Raw genomic sequence first — 16,126 nt, 5'->3', positions numbered from 1 at the left:
TTTGTTCCACTGTATAGTACATATGCCTCCATTGTAGAACACCTCCACCGTTGTAGGCACAGCTGGACACACATGTAGCAATGACAAATACTGTGGTTTCATGTCTGTGTGTCATTTCATTTGTATATATTGCACATGGGTGGCCTGTGTGGATGATGGGTGATGCGACCTGTATATCATGTCTGGAATGAACATCATGTGTACAAGTATTAACTGGCCACATGGCGAATAGATCTATGCTTTGACATGCCTGATACTGATGACAGTCTCACCTGCAATGGACTCTTGTCTGTGCGGCACATCAGAGGTACCTGTATAGGGGTGACACAGCAGTATGAACATTATCCATGACTGTATGACAGCCACAGGGTGCACTGTGCAAGTTAACACATTCGCCTGTACAATAGCATATAGTAAGCACATGTGTGCATACCATACCTCTCAACCTCTTAGAACAATAAATCTGGACAAAGCCTACTATGATGGGGGAAAAATAAGGACAGATGTTAAATATTGCTCTTACAAACTTAGAAAGTTGCTAGAATAATAGGTTTGCATGCACATAGTTTTTCAAGGAATGTGCAGTCGTAAACACAAATGTTTGTCATCATTTAATGACTCCAACCCTTAGCTATTTGCCAGAAAGGGACAGATATTAAGGGGACCACACCGGCAATATGAGGCAGACATCTGGACATTCTACAAATACCTGTACAGTTCAGAGGTATGGTGCATACACAGGGTAGCATACTGTAGTATGCAGCATGTGTGTCCACATACCTTGCATATGTTGTTACATTACATTATGTACAGTGACACATGCATGTATGTGGGATATACTGGCCATATGTTCAGTACTGACATACCAGGCAACTCCAGGTTCATTGGTTGGGAGACACCCACCTCCACGATGGCAGCTAGTGTTTGTGGGAGTTGTTCCGAGGTTGTCCCCATACTGGTCAGTAGCTCCTCTGTCTGTTTGAGTGGAGGCTGGGTTGGTGGCCCACCACCTGTTCCACCTTGTTCCCTGGCGATTGCAGTGGCACGCTGTTTTGCATGATGTATCAAGTCCGTGCAGTGTCTGTGCGCCTGCTGGTAGGTGCGGTTGTGGACCCACTTCGTTGACCCTCCTGTGAAGATCCTGCCACAGGTTGTCCCAGTGCTGTGCATGCTGTGGCACATGGCTAAATAACACCTAGTGGTTCTCATGGAGGTACGGGATTAGGACATCATCCTCCTGTCGGCTGTATGCTGGTAGGCGTGTATGAGGCATTATCTGTAAGACATGATGATGGTGACAGGTCACATTTTCAGACATGTACAGTGATACTACTGCACATAATTTTCTAATACATCTGCACAGTTATCTTTGCAAATCATCATGACACTGACACGACTGGCATGTATGTGTCTCACACATGTAACACCCATTATGCATTGGATATCATCTCCATATATGTGTGTCACCTCATTACAGTGTTCATACAGCATGTGCCTGCTGTCTTCATGTGGGCATGTCTGTTTGCCTGCACTGGTGTTCTTTCCTATCTGCACATGCCTGGATGTGTCCACGGTAATGCTGTTGACCTTGATGCTGTGTATATGTCACAAATCAACACAGACACAGCCTTAATGGACTTGGGCAGTGACAATGCACAAGTATGCATGGAAACCTGTACATGCATCTGTTTTGCCATAGACATCTACACTGCACTGTACAGCTGTTCAACATCCTGCCACGGATCGCCTGTGTTGCACATGTGATAGACATGGGACAATGGCTAGTCGGACGTCATTCGCAGGTAAGGTTATTGGCTATAGCATGTACAGGCAGGGTTTACTAGCTGTATCCTACACCCATTACACCACCGCGAGGGGCATCAGTGACATATTACTGATCCAGACAGTTGATCCTACATCTAGCATACGGCCATCACACCATGTATGACAGGGATGATATGTGCAGCTATGTGGACAGGGCTACATGATATGGCGGGAATATGTCACAGGTATGGCACAGGGATCTGTCCAGCATGTGGCCATCCTAGTCATAGGATGGTGGTTGTCCATGACGTATGTCTTTCAAATCAGGCTATGGACATGTAGCATGTCCAACAGCATAGTGTGGCATATGTCTGTATGCAAGGTGGATAGCATGCTGCATACTGGAGGTAAGTATTGTGGAGGCAGGTATCGGCCATCCACGCATGGCCCCTACCCCTGGAAGGTGAAATGTGTTCCAATATTGGTCACACGGGTGCTGTGTATGCCTGACTAATGATCTCCGTGCTCATGGATGCCACCCTGTCATGACATGGATACCTCGGATGACTACCTAAAGGGCCATGGAGACATCTCCAATGCAGGGAGGTGCACTGCACAACACCATCCCTAACACAGTGTCCATAATGTGGACCACAGCCTGGGTGGTACTTAATGGGTACAGGGATATTCCCCTAGCAGTGGCATTGCTGATATCATCCACCAGAATGTGCACATATGTCACACACCTCACACACAGAGCCCATTCTGTATGTTGTTCACAACACTCTGACAACTATTGCCCATAGGTCATGGCCATTCACATCCTCACATACACAGATGGCTGACATTTGTCTGTGTGGTATGGGCTACAATGAGGGTGGGATGCAACACATTAACCCTGGTTTACTGTAGGTGACAACGGTGTGATATGCACATGTCACTGTAGCACCTTTAGTAGTTGTGAGTCTGTCAACAGGCCACTGGTAGAACACTCCTTTGACATACAAAGGTGTTTGTAGTCAAACATCCCTACTGTCTTGTACATCTGTACTGCTAACATCTACATTGATAATGGTTCATGGACTTGCAGACCATACCTGGCAGTGTTCTGATGCGGTGCCACCAATCATGACTGTCGTCAACACTTGTAGGTTGATATTATCCAACACCCTATCTGTATTGTATGTTCATGCTCAGCACTTGTTCAGAGCTTCTTGGCATGTTATGAGCTACTGCTTAGTATAGCACCCATTCCACACCAGTCCTCACAGGTACACTGTCTGTTCATACATTTCCAGCTTGTTTACAGTACAACAGCTGTCGTACACACATCACTCACATATCTCGTGAGACATGGTGGTTTATACAGCATGTCCACCTGGCACATACCAGTTATATACAGGCATGTCCAACTGGCATGTACCAGTGCTATTGCCTGTCTATATGATGACAATGTTGTACATGTGGCAATAGAGCTATTCTCATGTACACAGTCAATGCACTCCTCCCAACATACAACAGTACAGCCTGTGGGGGATGCACATATGCAGCCCTGCTGGGGGTTATACTGTCACCAACCCTGACTGCACCTGACAATCATGTGGGGATGTGTAACATTCGCAACAAACATTCGCAACACACCCCACTCATCACATAGTCTCACATGATCCCCACCACAGGCCAAACATACGAGGACACCTTGTGCAGTACCCTCCATACTCTGTGTAGGCACCAAAAGCAGCCCACATCACCAAACACAACCACACCAACCTATAGCCCACAGACACATGTGTGCCCATCACATACAGCCAATAGGGTGTCATAACATACACAACACACCTGTCATAGGTGACTCTGTCAGCGGTCACACTGCTGTTCCACTTAGCAGGCTACACAAGGCAATAGTCACTTACATTCTGCTGTCAGGTAACTGGTTCTGCAACATAACCTATGCACCCATGCCACACCTCAGCAGGTACAATGTGACTGTCATTTTCCATGTTAGTGTGACTGAAGTTGTATCTCAGGGCACAGACTACGTGTGTAGGGACATGCAATAGCCCATCAGTCTTGTAGCCCTGATGGTGTGGCCTGAGCCCTGGGGAGCATTTTGCAGTCATCCGGATCTGTTACCACTGTACAATGACTGACTGTGTCACTCCATCAGTTGCCCATACTTCTGCTGTCATTCCACAGGTGTCTGGTACCTGTTCACTTTGACTGACCTGGTCAAACAACATGATGCTTTGGCACAGTTGACCTGCACCTGTCAGCCCTGGGAGTACGGATCACATGTTGGACTCTTGCTGCTTTTATACTGCCTGTCTTGCCCAGTGTCCAATAACAGTCACCACCAGAACGGGAACTGGCTCGGGAAACATGTGGTCATGTAACACAATGCTTGACATCACCCTCTGTGACGCACGCAGGCAAAGCACAACTGATACTTCAATATCTCTGCAGTGACTGGGACCTGCCTCTAGGCTCTGCAGACCACACCTGCAATGACTGGTTATAGACAGACCGTACCTCTCAGGCATGTACCTGGACTGGCACACCCATGGCTGAGGTGTCCCCATATTCCACTATGTTGTACACACATCCCGGCTGGTTACTTAGCACAATGTATCACAGGTGCTCCATGTGCAAATAACTGTGTCCAGAACTGCTATACACAGTGTTACAAGCTGCAGATTCAACATACCCCACGGTTACCAGACCTCATTTCATGGTGTACTGGACAGTTGGGCGCAGACTGCTGCTACTGATGTGAGACTGACAGTAACCCACACTTAACTGTGATAGCCACACATGTACCAACACATTAGGCGTACGCTGTCCGTGAGTCATAATCTCCACTCGGCAGGATCGACCCATACACACCACCTCCAAGACCAACAGTATCCCTGGGGTTATCCCCTCATTGGTGGAATCCGAACATATGCTACTCACCATTGTTAGCCACATACTGGCACCACACACTTCACGGCATACACAGTACAAGAGTACTACAACACCTACTACAGATGTCTTATGACAGTGGTAGTTGACGTCATGACACACGTGCAGGTGGACAATGCACATACAAATGCTGAGACATACCCCAGTGCACTTCATTAGCACGTACACGACAAAATGGATCATGCTATTTCACACAGAGCCATGATGGTACACACCAGATAACAGACGCCACCCTGGGGGTGCAGTTCCATGGACATACTTTACAACAACAGGTGGGGGCTGTTGCACAGTGGTGTACATTCCCATGGGTGAGATAACTCACTGGTCAGCCTCGCTAGGGCCACGGGATCCCTCATCACATACTCCATAACTAGCTATGTACACATTACTGTGACACATTCCGGGATGTACCACAAGGCATTATGGTGGTATGTCAGTAGTCATTGGCAATACCCACATCTAATCACACATACAACTGTCACTCTGGAACATGACAGAAACAGATGATGTTGGCAACATGCTGTCTGATGGCTTTAATGCTAACATTACACCCTCTCACTCCCTACGGGGCCACATTCCTTGCAGGAACATTACGGTGTCCCTGCAGTCACACCTACACAATACTGACCTGCACTCTATATGCCCTGGGACACTGGCTCCTTGTCACCCTACAAAATCCCAGGCTGTGATGTCCACAAACCTCTGAATGATGTGTCTCCCCACTGGGACACCAAATTCAGTAATAGCCTTGTACCAGACATTGTGGCCCCTGACTGGCACACAGCAACAGTTACACTCCACACAGGTGGCACCACAATGCACGACTGGGACTATTGCCCTACACACCTGACTGGACTGTTCTGCATGGCTATAGGGCACATCATCATGGACATCATTTGCTGAGACTTTGTTGTGTTCCGGTCCTTTGATGCCACCCGGGTTGGTCTTGTTGGGGCCACAGCATGCCTCCTTCACCTGGCGAACTCCTTTCATACAGTGACCAGAGTAGTTGATGATGATACGGGAGTCTACACAGCCTACATTGTCCTCTAGCTGCCTTTCAGCACCGTTCTCTATTCTGGTATTGACAACATACACATCCACCTGCACATCAAAACATATGTCTCAAGATGTTATGCAAAGTGGCTAATGGATAGGACACACACACTGAGGGTAGCATACCATATCACATACTGCATTTCAGTTACACTTGGCATACCACAGTCCTCAGTCATGGGGCCCTCATGTTCGGTATATGCTTCCTGAGGTACAGGCTACCACAGAGGGACCTTCCCTGCCTAGCTTTACAGAACACTGCATACCAAGTGCCGTTGTCGATCCACCAGCTGATACTGACCCCATCCATATGGGTGTCAACGTAACGGATACCTGATATGAACATCATGGCCTCATCCTGCATGACACTAGGTGCATGAACATCACTTTTGCAGTACACCATCCACCCACTGGTTATCACATAGGTGTTAATCCCCTACATACATGTCACATTGTATGTGTTCGTACTACACAAATATGTCACACACACTCCTGTCATTACCACATTGCCACTGTGGCATGGATATCCTTCTATGTGTCTACATTTGTCTGTACTGGGTGAGTAGCTGGTATATAGGCACCCATTGTACCTCTGAACACCGGACTTATACACACATTCAAGGGTACAACACCCCGCTTAGGGTGTACCTTACACAACAGCTACAGCTTTACATAACACAACATTAACACACCATGATGTTTATTGAGCTATGACAGTTAAAGTATGCAGCTGAAGTACAGACACAACATCTGTACACATTTGCGGACTACATACTCAGGGGTGACCTCTGCTGCAAAGACAGGGCCCATGTCTGCAACTATGTTAATGGATATACTCTGCATATGCGGCATAAACAATAGCCACTGTGAGCATCATGCTCATGGATATGTGCACACACGCAACAATGGGTGGGATGTGCTTGGGGGTTGCATTCCCAGACCGGACACTCACCATGCTTTGGAACAAGATTCCTATATACATCACGCAGGGACACTCAGTAGCACCGTTCATGTGATGCCTCACTTGGTGGATGGGGGACACATGTATGCCAGGGATCACTGCAATGGCTATACTGTGCAGAGGTGCAGGTTACACATGGCTCTTCTGTTCACAGGACACTACCCTAGAGAGGTGCCACTGGTGTGAAAACTGTAGTTGTTGTTACACATAGACTTGCCAGACTGCGTGGTACCCCACTATGAACCTGTGGAGCTATTACATGTCCTTTGTGCATGGTTACTGGAGTAGCCCTTCCATTTAGATTAGCTATCATGCTATTACAATGTCCCGTGACTACAGGCCATATGTATCCTGCTATTGTACATGTCAATCATGTTCTTGTTTGTCTGTCATATCTCTTCTGCTATTCTAGTATGGGAGAAATGTTTGCATCCTTTGCATATGAACAGAGTGGATTGCGTTATTTATTTCATCATAGCTGTTTATAAATAAATTAATTAAATAATGCTACTCACATCACTATACGATACCTTTGGTATGCATAATATGCCTGTTCTCCAGTGTAGCATATCTGACATATCAATCTACTATACTATCCATTACACATATTGTACGTGGTATCCCATAATGCAAAGCATACTTGCACAGCGGGACCACCTTAGACATGTCATTGTCGTTATATGCCCATACACATGCATACTGTTACAGTATATCAACATATACTGTCCCCTGCTATGGCACGTACTTGTTGGACATACCCTGCCACTGACGGCGGGTCATATGGCATTGCTCTGTTTAAAGCCCTCATGTTGCATCCCTTGTGGTGTCTGTGCTGTTTACCTTGTGGCCCACTGCTGGACGCACAACTTCTACAAGCGTTAGCATGATCAGCAAGACATCACTACATAAATACCATTTCCCACTTTATGCATTGCAAACACTTTTAATTAATGCAAACCAGGCTATACATACACTGACATAGTTAATAGAGAACACACTATACATACAGTTACATACCGAGTGTTCTACATACCTTGATATCGTTCCGGTATTTCATATCTATCTCGCTCTTCTGTATCACTCTTTAAACTGTTTTACGGTATGAGCATATGGTTTGCATACCTGGCAAGTCATCCTTATATACGTCAATACCTGCAACATGTGGTTTACTGCCACCAATTGGTGTTCCTGTGTGACTAATTATGTGCACATCAGCTGTGCAGCTACTCCATTCACCAATTACGTGGCAACAGTGGGGTATAGTTGAATTCTCCACTTGGGCGTTGGCCATTTGTCCTACCTTCAGGGAGATGGCCTGTATTGTGTTTTGTTGTGTGTAATTGCGACTGCTATGTGTAGAGCCAAGTGTAGTTTGGAGTCATGTCCCCCGTGGATTGTGTGTGATGGCTTGAGTATGTGATTCTACATGTGACTGTACCTGTCATCGCACCCGTCTGATAACGGACTATTGCAAACAACACCTGTAACATTGCCATTTGTTCCATTATGCAACGGATACAATTTTGCATGGCGCCTTTAAATGTGTCTCTTACAAGGTATGTTAACAGTTCAGCAGTTGTAATTGACTAACTGGATGTTTGTGCTGTGATTACTGTCTGTATTGCTATTGTTTCCAGTGTGGGGGATGTAGGCGGGTGTACTTAGCATATACGGTTTTGTGGGGCTTGCATTTCTACATAGTCCATATATATGTGTGTGGGCTCCTTCCCTAATTAAAGAGCTATCACTTAGTAGACTTCTGTTACAGGATTTTACATAGGGCTGTTGTTAATTGGTTTCTATATGGTATGCAGGTGAGGTTGATACTTCCATACCTCCAGATGTACAGCGATATGTGCAGGGATATTTCTAAATGACAGCTATCCCATGTATGTCTGTCCCAGATATTTGCAGTCATTGCAGTGGTGTTGGTGACAGAACCTCTATGGCATGGGTTGCCACCTTTTCATATGGCCATAGTTGGACACGTGCGGGTCACACAGTGGTGTTTACAGGCTGACATATAGCCATGGTCAGTACACAGGATAGCACATACTTTTATCCTCATTACATACCTATTGTTCTTGGACTTTGCCTACTTATCATATTGCATGTAACATTTCTGTTTCTTACATACAGGCATGACTATTTCCTGCAACTATTGCATAATATTTGGGACATACTAATGTCCTAAACTCTCGGACAGTTGCCCTTTGTAATGTTTCATGTCAGGACACACCTGCCCAGGGAGGGGCTGTCCCTCCCAATGTGGGACAGGTGTTTACCGCATGCCTATGTATAGCTATACCCGCACCTACCGTAATGATCTATCTCCGAGTTGGCACCTACAGACACACGATGTGGATACACACACACACATTACAGTCACACGGAAATGCACATGGCACCTTCAACACACACATACACAAGCTACATCACTCACAAACACAGTTGTACACGGTACAGCACCGCCGGCAGCGGTGACTGCATGCCCCTTCCTATCGTCACAATATTTCTCGCGGTTCTGCTGTTCCAGTACTGTGTTCTTTCTGTCTTTCAGCCTTGTGGTTACGCGTGTCAGTGTGTGACACACTCCATAGTTGGCAGTCTCCTATTTATTTGTGCCTCCAAGGTGTTTTGAATGTCGTTGACCTATCTATATATTTGCAGATGTCAGTGACTCCTTATATATCGACATATATCACACTATCGCCCTATCTATCTGTATTATATATGTGCAGATATATATATATGACATGTGGTGGTAACAGGCATGCTACACCTTTCATTGTGTGTTTGTCGGTGTATACTGTGTTTCCTGGACTCCGCAAATTTGTGTCTGTACCTGTCACATTACACACCTGCCATAGGTTAGAATTACCACCTGTCCCACTTTGCGAGGGACAGTCCCTCTTTGTGCAGTTGTGTCCTGCAAAATATTTGTGAACATGGCAAATGTCCTGCGACTTTGGGACAAACATATTCCCTATAGTTTATGTAATAGTTGCATACAACACTTATTCTGTATCTGAACCACCTACATGTTACAGGACATGGAACACGTAACTACGACTATTACTAGAATAAGCTTTTATCTAGGCAAAACACTGACATTCTGGTTTTCATACTGGCCGGTTGTATGTGTCGGCCTGCAGACATCTGGCGTATGTCCCACACTGGTCATTTGAAATGTGGCAATCCTACCATAGGTACATCTTGACTATCAATAGTGTTGGGTGATTGTATACACGATTGCATGTTCAACTCCTGGCAGTGGTCGTTTTACCCTTTAGAGCAGGTGCTATTTGTTCAGGGGTGACTAATGCTGGTTTCACCTATTCTGTACATCACTGACCATGATCTGCGCAGTGGTCGGTGAAGCTTAGCCCTGTTTCGCGCATATCCGTATAGTCGTAATTAAACATCGCTTACCAGCAGTGGGCAACGCATATTATGTCATTTTGTATGTGGAGTAGACTACAGCAGTTACTCCACACTGCATTCAGATGGATAACTCAGTTAGTTTACATATTGATGAGTCCAGTTAATGGTATGTCCATGTGAGGTTTACTGGATGTACTCCGGCATTGGGTATGTATATCACAATGAGCTACATCCGATAATGTGCTACACCTTCATACGACCGTGGGTGCAGCATGCTGGGGTGATAAATACCTGTCATGGGTACATCCCCTGCCTTGACACAAAATCAATGATTACATTAAGTGGAGCCCCTCATTAACGCAGTGGGGAATCCGTGCTGAGTGTGTGCAGGACAGTGCTTACACACATGTGCTCCCGTGATTGCCTCTGCTCCAGTAAGCAACAGTTGCTTACTCGATGTTGTGGCGACGGGAGACACTGTTTGCCCCGTTTGGTGTTTTGCCTCTGTCAATCAGGCGTGTACCTACCGATGTACCTAAGAACATATACACACAGCACCGACAGATGCTGATAGGTAGATGTACTGTTCAGGTGTTGACATTCCGTGTTCCAATGGCTGTTGCGTGTACAATGTTTGAGAGCTGCCTATGTAGGATTCCACAGTGGGCCACCTATACATCACAATTTACAGATGGTCGTGTTTGTGTGCCATCCATTTTACTGTGTGTGCAGGTGGAGAGGAGTGTCAGTCCATGGGGGCCTACACTGTCAGAGTATGTGCTATACGTTCCCTCTTTGCCAAGGTGAAGGCATATTGGGCACACCTCCATCTGCCTACTGGGGCTGGCACAGTGTGTCTGTGGTCTGGATCCCTCTGTGCCTGTGTTGGCCTTAGCAATTATGTTGGGCTGTGAGGCCCTCCCCCATTTTGACCCTGCTGCAGCTGTTTCTGCAGGATTATATTATGTAGCATGGCACATACTATGAAGATGAGGGCACACATGCCTGGAGAGTATTGCAAGGCTCCACCAGATGTGTCCAAGCACCAGAACCGTGATTTCAGCATCCCAAACACACGCTCTATGATGATTCTGGTTTGTCTGTGTGCCTCATTATGGTGTTCTTGCATTGGTGTGTGTGCATTTCTGATGGGGGTCATCATCCATGGCTCCAGTGCATAGCCAGCATCCCCCACAAGGTGGCCTTGTGGGATGTCCCCCCTGACAAATACCTGATAAAGCTGTGAGGCATGCCAGATATGGGAGTCATGGTAGCTTCCACAGCTGCCAGCACACACATCCATGATAATGCCCTGGGCATTGCACTTGACCTGGCAGTTGATGGAATGGAATCCCTTATGGTTTATGTAGCGCCTACCATGCTCACCGGGTGGTGACTTGATATGTATGTGTGTGCAGTCTATCACACCCAGTACCTCCGTGTGGTTTGCCACACAGTGCAAGTGACGCATATTGCTGGCCAACTCCTCCTGAGTTCGGGGGAAGTATATATGCTCATTGGCATGTGGTAACATGGCATCCAGGAAATGGTGCAGTACCTTGGATGCTGATGCCTGTGAGATCCCCATTATATCTCCAGTTGGCCTTTTAAAGGTACCTTTGGCTAGTATTCGCAAGCTTACACATACCTTCGTGTCCACTGGGATGGGTTCCCCTCTGTTGTTTCTGGTTCTCAGGCGTGGCCGGCACAGCTCTACTATTTGCTGTAAGATGTCCCTGTCCACCCTGTAACGCTCTACTATCTCCAGATCATGTAGCCCCTGGTAGGATACCCTTGGTCCGAACACTCTTCTCCTCTTCCAAGGCCTACGGTGGTTGTCGGCATCATCCTCCACAACACCGTCAGTCTGTAACACATGCTGATGAATCACAGCTATGGCAGCTCCCAACATGTACATTTTAAAAGTTCCCCATCTGTTTACACCTATGGTGCAGTGTTTGGGAATACACAGGTGTGTGTTGGGTGCGTTCACACTTTATACTATTTTGCTGTGAACACTGATGATGTCATAGGGTGTGTATGTACGATCGTGGCTACAGAGTATCTTCTGTGTTTTATTACCGGAACCACTATTGTGATGCCTTTGGTGTTGCATTACATTTGGCTGCCATAAATTACCTCCTGCCCTTCCCTTTACATTTGTGCACGTTACACCTACCATTTGCTGGCATGCATCATGCAGCCTGCTTTCATTTGTACTTTCCTAGACCTGGCTTATCTTGCGTAATGTGTTCTATTGCCAGTCTACTGTGGGTTTGCTTTGCTCTGCTATGACAGTTCTCCTATCTTTGCATTCCAATTCTACCCTCCTTTCTTTCCAATCCTATGCCTCCCCTATCCTGTTTTGCAGGTTTCTGCATGCAGGCTTGTCTACTGCCATCGATTGGCCACCGTGAGTTGATTGGTGTTAATTGATCAGTAGTACGCCAGTTACCCTACTTCTGCATTTCCTTCTTTTCTTCACCTGACCTTCCTGTTTGTGCTATTGTTTGCGGCGCGTGCATCCGCATACCGGATTTCGGGCATGTTTTCATCCCCGTGCACATGCGCTTTTGGGCACCATTTGTGCTCTCAGCTGAATGATCTTAGACCCTCCTCCCCACCCCTGTCCTGCAGCTTTGCTTAGCAATGGCCAGGCCAGATTTGAATTGCTCCAATGTGCTTACAGCTATGGTGATACACCCCTCTGCTGATGTCATGTATCACCTCTGAGACACTCCTCGGTGTTATAGCACTGCGTCGTTTGGTACATCCTTCATCCGGTGGGACGTTTGCGATTCAGTATTACCTGCCTCATTTGCATGGCATTGGCTACTAATTCATAGTTATCTCGGCGAACACTGTCGCAGGCCCTTGGCAACCCTTGCACCTTGCTTGTGGTGTACCACGCCTACCATTGTGTATTATGGTGAAATTCTGATTTGTCTTACATTGCGATTCTATGACATTTGTATATATTTTCTTTGTATTCCTGTTTGCGCACACATGCCCTGCGGTTATACTGTGCGTTACTGTGGACATGACATTAAATGTTGTTTTTTAGGTGTTGTGCATCTTTTCTTGTGCCATTGGCTGTGTATTTAGCCATTGGCATATGTTAACTTTGTAATACAAGAGTCTTGTCCACTTCCATAGCTCCGATGTTCTGTTTGGGAAAATGTAAACAATGTTTTTTGGTTTACATTTCCAGGGGCTTACGCTATGCCTGCATCACTTCATGAATTGCTGTATGCCTTCATTTGCATGGTGCGACACTGCGCATAGGGTGATTAGCATACCTATGCTGAGGGCTGCACAGATCTGGCGTATGCCGGTAGTGCACGTGGAATTGGTTTGTACCTGAATCGCTCGGTGGATATATTTGGCGTTATCCCGCATACACTACACCTGCACCTGGTGCAAGCTTCATGAATCCGGGGATCTGTTAAGCATAAATTGACCTAAGAGGTAAATATGAAGACTCAAAAAAAAAGCCAAACACTGGATGACTGCAAATGCATATTAAAACAGAAGTAAGGAATGCAAAAATATTTCCAGAGAAACTCAATTTATTAAAGTATTTCCACAGAAACTCAATTTAATAAAGTCAAGGAGCTTAACATCAGCTGAAATATTTAGAAAAAAAAAAGCTTAGATAAATGAGTTTTTTCTTCTTGGGAGTTACCACCAGAATTACTATCCTTGTGAATATGTTTAGAGTGAAACAGGGATATCATCAGCTAAAGCAAATTAAAAATAATTGTAAAACAACGAGAGAATGGCAAGGCAATATGCTCAGGACACAAATGATAAAACAATGACACAAGCCACGTTTCACCAAACACAGTTCATACAGCAGTCTCCAGTTCACCAGAGTCAAAAAGCCAGAAATAAATAATCCATTTAGTAGCGTAACATCTACTTTATTAACTAAGACAAAAGGCTTAGCTTTTTGTCTTAGTTAATAAAGTAGATGTTACACTACTAAATGGATTATTTATTTCTGGATTTTTAACTGTGGTGAACTGGAGACTGCTGTATGAACCATGTTTGGTGAAACGTGGCTTGTGTCGTTGTTTTACCATTTGTGTCATGAGCATATTGCCCTGCCATTCTCCCGCTGTTTTACAATTGTTCTTATTGCTTGTTTGGGAGATTTATTCACAAAGCAGCCATTGTTGGACTAATTTTAAATTAAAAATAATGTTGAGAATTTTTGCTTTCATATATCTGTTTAGTTTTTGAAGTTGTCACCAGAATGATAAACTTTGTGAATAGTTGTGCTCTCTGGAAAACAATACTCATGATTGCAAAATAATATTCTACTGATATGTTACGTTCCCTTGTTTGGACTCATTTATCTGATGCACCTCAGTTGATATGCTATGCACCTCTTTATAGAATGGATTCTGAAACAAGCCTTGACAATTTGATAGAAGGACCCCTTAAAAGACTACCCCAAAGTCTTCATACAAAAATTTCATACAGTCAGGTTATAACTCTGTGGGTGATCTGTTTTACATTAAAATATACTATAAAGCGTATAATTATTTACATAAGCTAATAAATCTAATACTCAGGCTACACGGATGCAAATGTCAATACTGTCAGAGTAATAAAGCACTCTGTTGTATAATGGTGTAGATAGTACTATTACTGCAAGCATGGGGTTATAAGTAACTTATCCTTTAATCTGACACCTCACATTACCCCTGAGAGTGTGCATCCTAGGAATATTTGCATCTTTACGCATTTATCACAATCCTATCAAATATTTTCAATTATAGCATCTCAGCCACATTTGTACTAAAAGAAAAAAGTGAATGTGTTACACACACCAAAAGTACACTCTTTGGCTCCTAAATCAACTTATGTTACCAAAATAAAAGTGTAAAACTAAAACTAAAAGAAAATAGACTGAAAATGTAAAAATAAAGCAAGAAAATGAAACAGAAACACAATATTGCCAGCAAATCAGACCTGCTTATAAATAGGTGTTGTACGAAATTGGATTAACAAAAGCTAGACTAAACTGTGAAACTATCATCCTATCATTACCCTCACTACACTACTGAAATAGTACAACACAATCATCTGACACCATTGAAACAGAACATAAATGCCTTTAACCACAGAAACTTTCCCACTGATTAAATAACATGCATTTACATGTTGCAATAAGCCCACATGCTTCATTCATGTTACTGTGATGAGAAGCAATGCTCATTATATATGCAGCCACTAAGCAAGCCTACACATTCATCAGTTCAATCACCTGATACCATTTGAAATAGAACATACATGCCTTTAACCACAGAGACTGTCCCACTGATTAATTAACATGCATTTATTTACATGTTGCAATAAGCCTACATGCTTCATTCATGTTACTGTGATGAGAAGCAATGCTCATTATATATGGAAGCCACTAAGTAAGCCTACACATTCATCAGTGCCTGTTCATGGCAACAACACCAGCTAGCAGTCACAAACAGGTGCACAGATGCTCCAGCACAAAATATAAATAGGTTGAATATAAACACAAGCCCAGTAAGTGAGCACATGGAGACAACACAATAGAAGGCAAGAACAACTTGATTGACATAATTAAGAGGCAGGGGAAGCTTAACAAGGAACTGGTAGTTAGATGTAATTAGATTAGTGTACAAACATCAGCAATTACATTTATTTTTAACTATACAACTAATCCTGTCCACTTAATCACATTTACAAAATAAAAAGGAAATCTTGACAGAGGATGCAAGGGGGACATAGCTACACTGCAACAAAGACGAGTAAATGTGATACATGTAAAAAAATGTTAATGTGCATAGTTGAGATAGCAAGAAAGGAACGTAGATACATTAGGAAATATTCCATACACTATACCCATTGCCCATCAGTTGTTTATCCAAAACGTTACAAGTAGTAACAAATATTCTGCTGAAGTTTCCACCTATCATGGAAAACAATTTAAATTAACACTAAAGCTATTACCCT

Source organism: Protopterus annectens, chromosome 2.part1, assembly GCF_019279795.1.
Source record: "Protopterus annectens isolate FY-2018-M chromosome 2.part1, PAN1.0, whole genome shotgun sequence".
Lineage (NCBI taxonomy): Eukaryota > Metazoa > Chordata > Ceratodontiformes > Protopteridae > Protopterus > Protopterus annectens.
Note: the sequence above shows the minus strand (reverse complement) of the source record.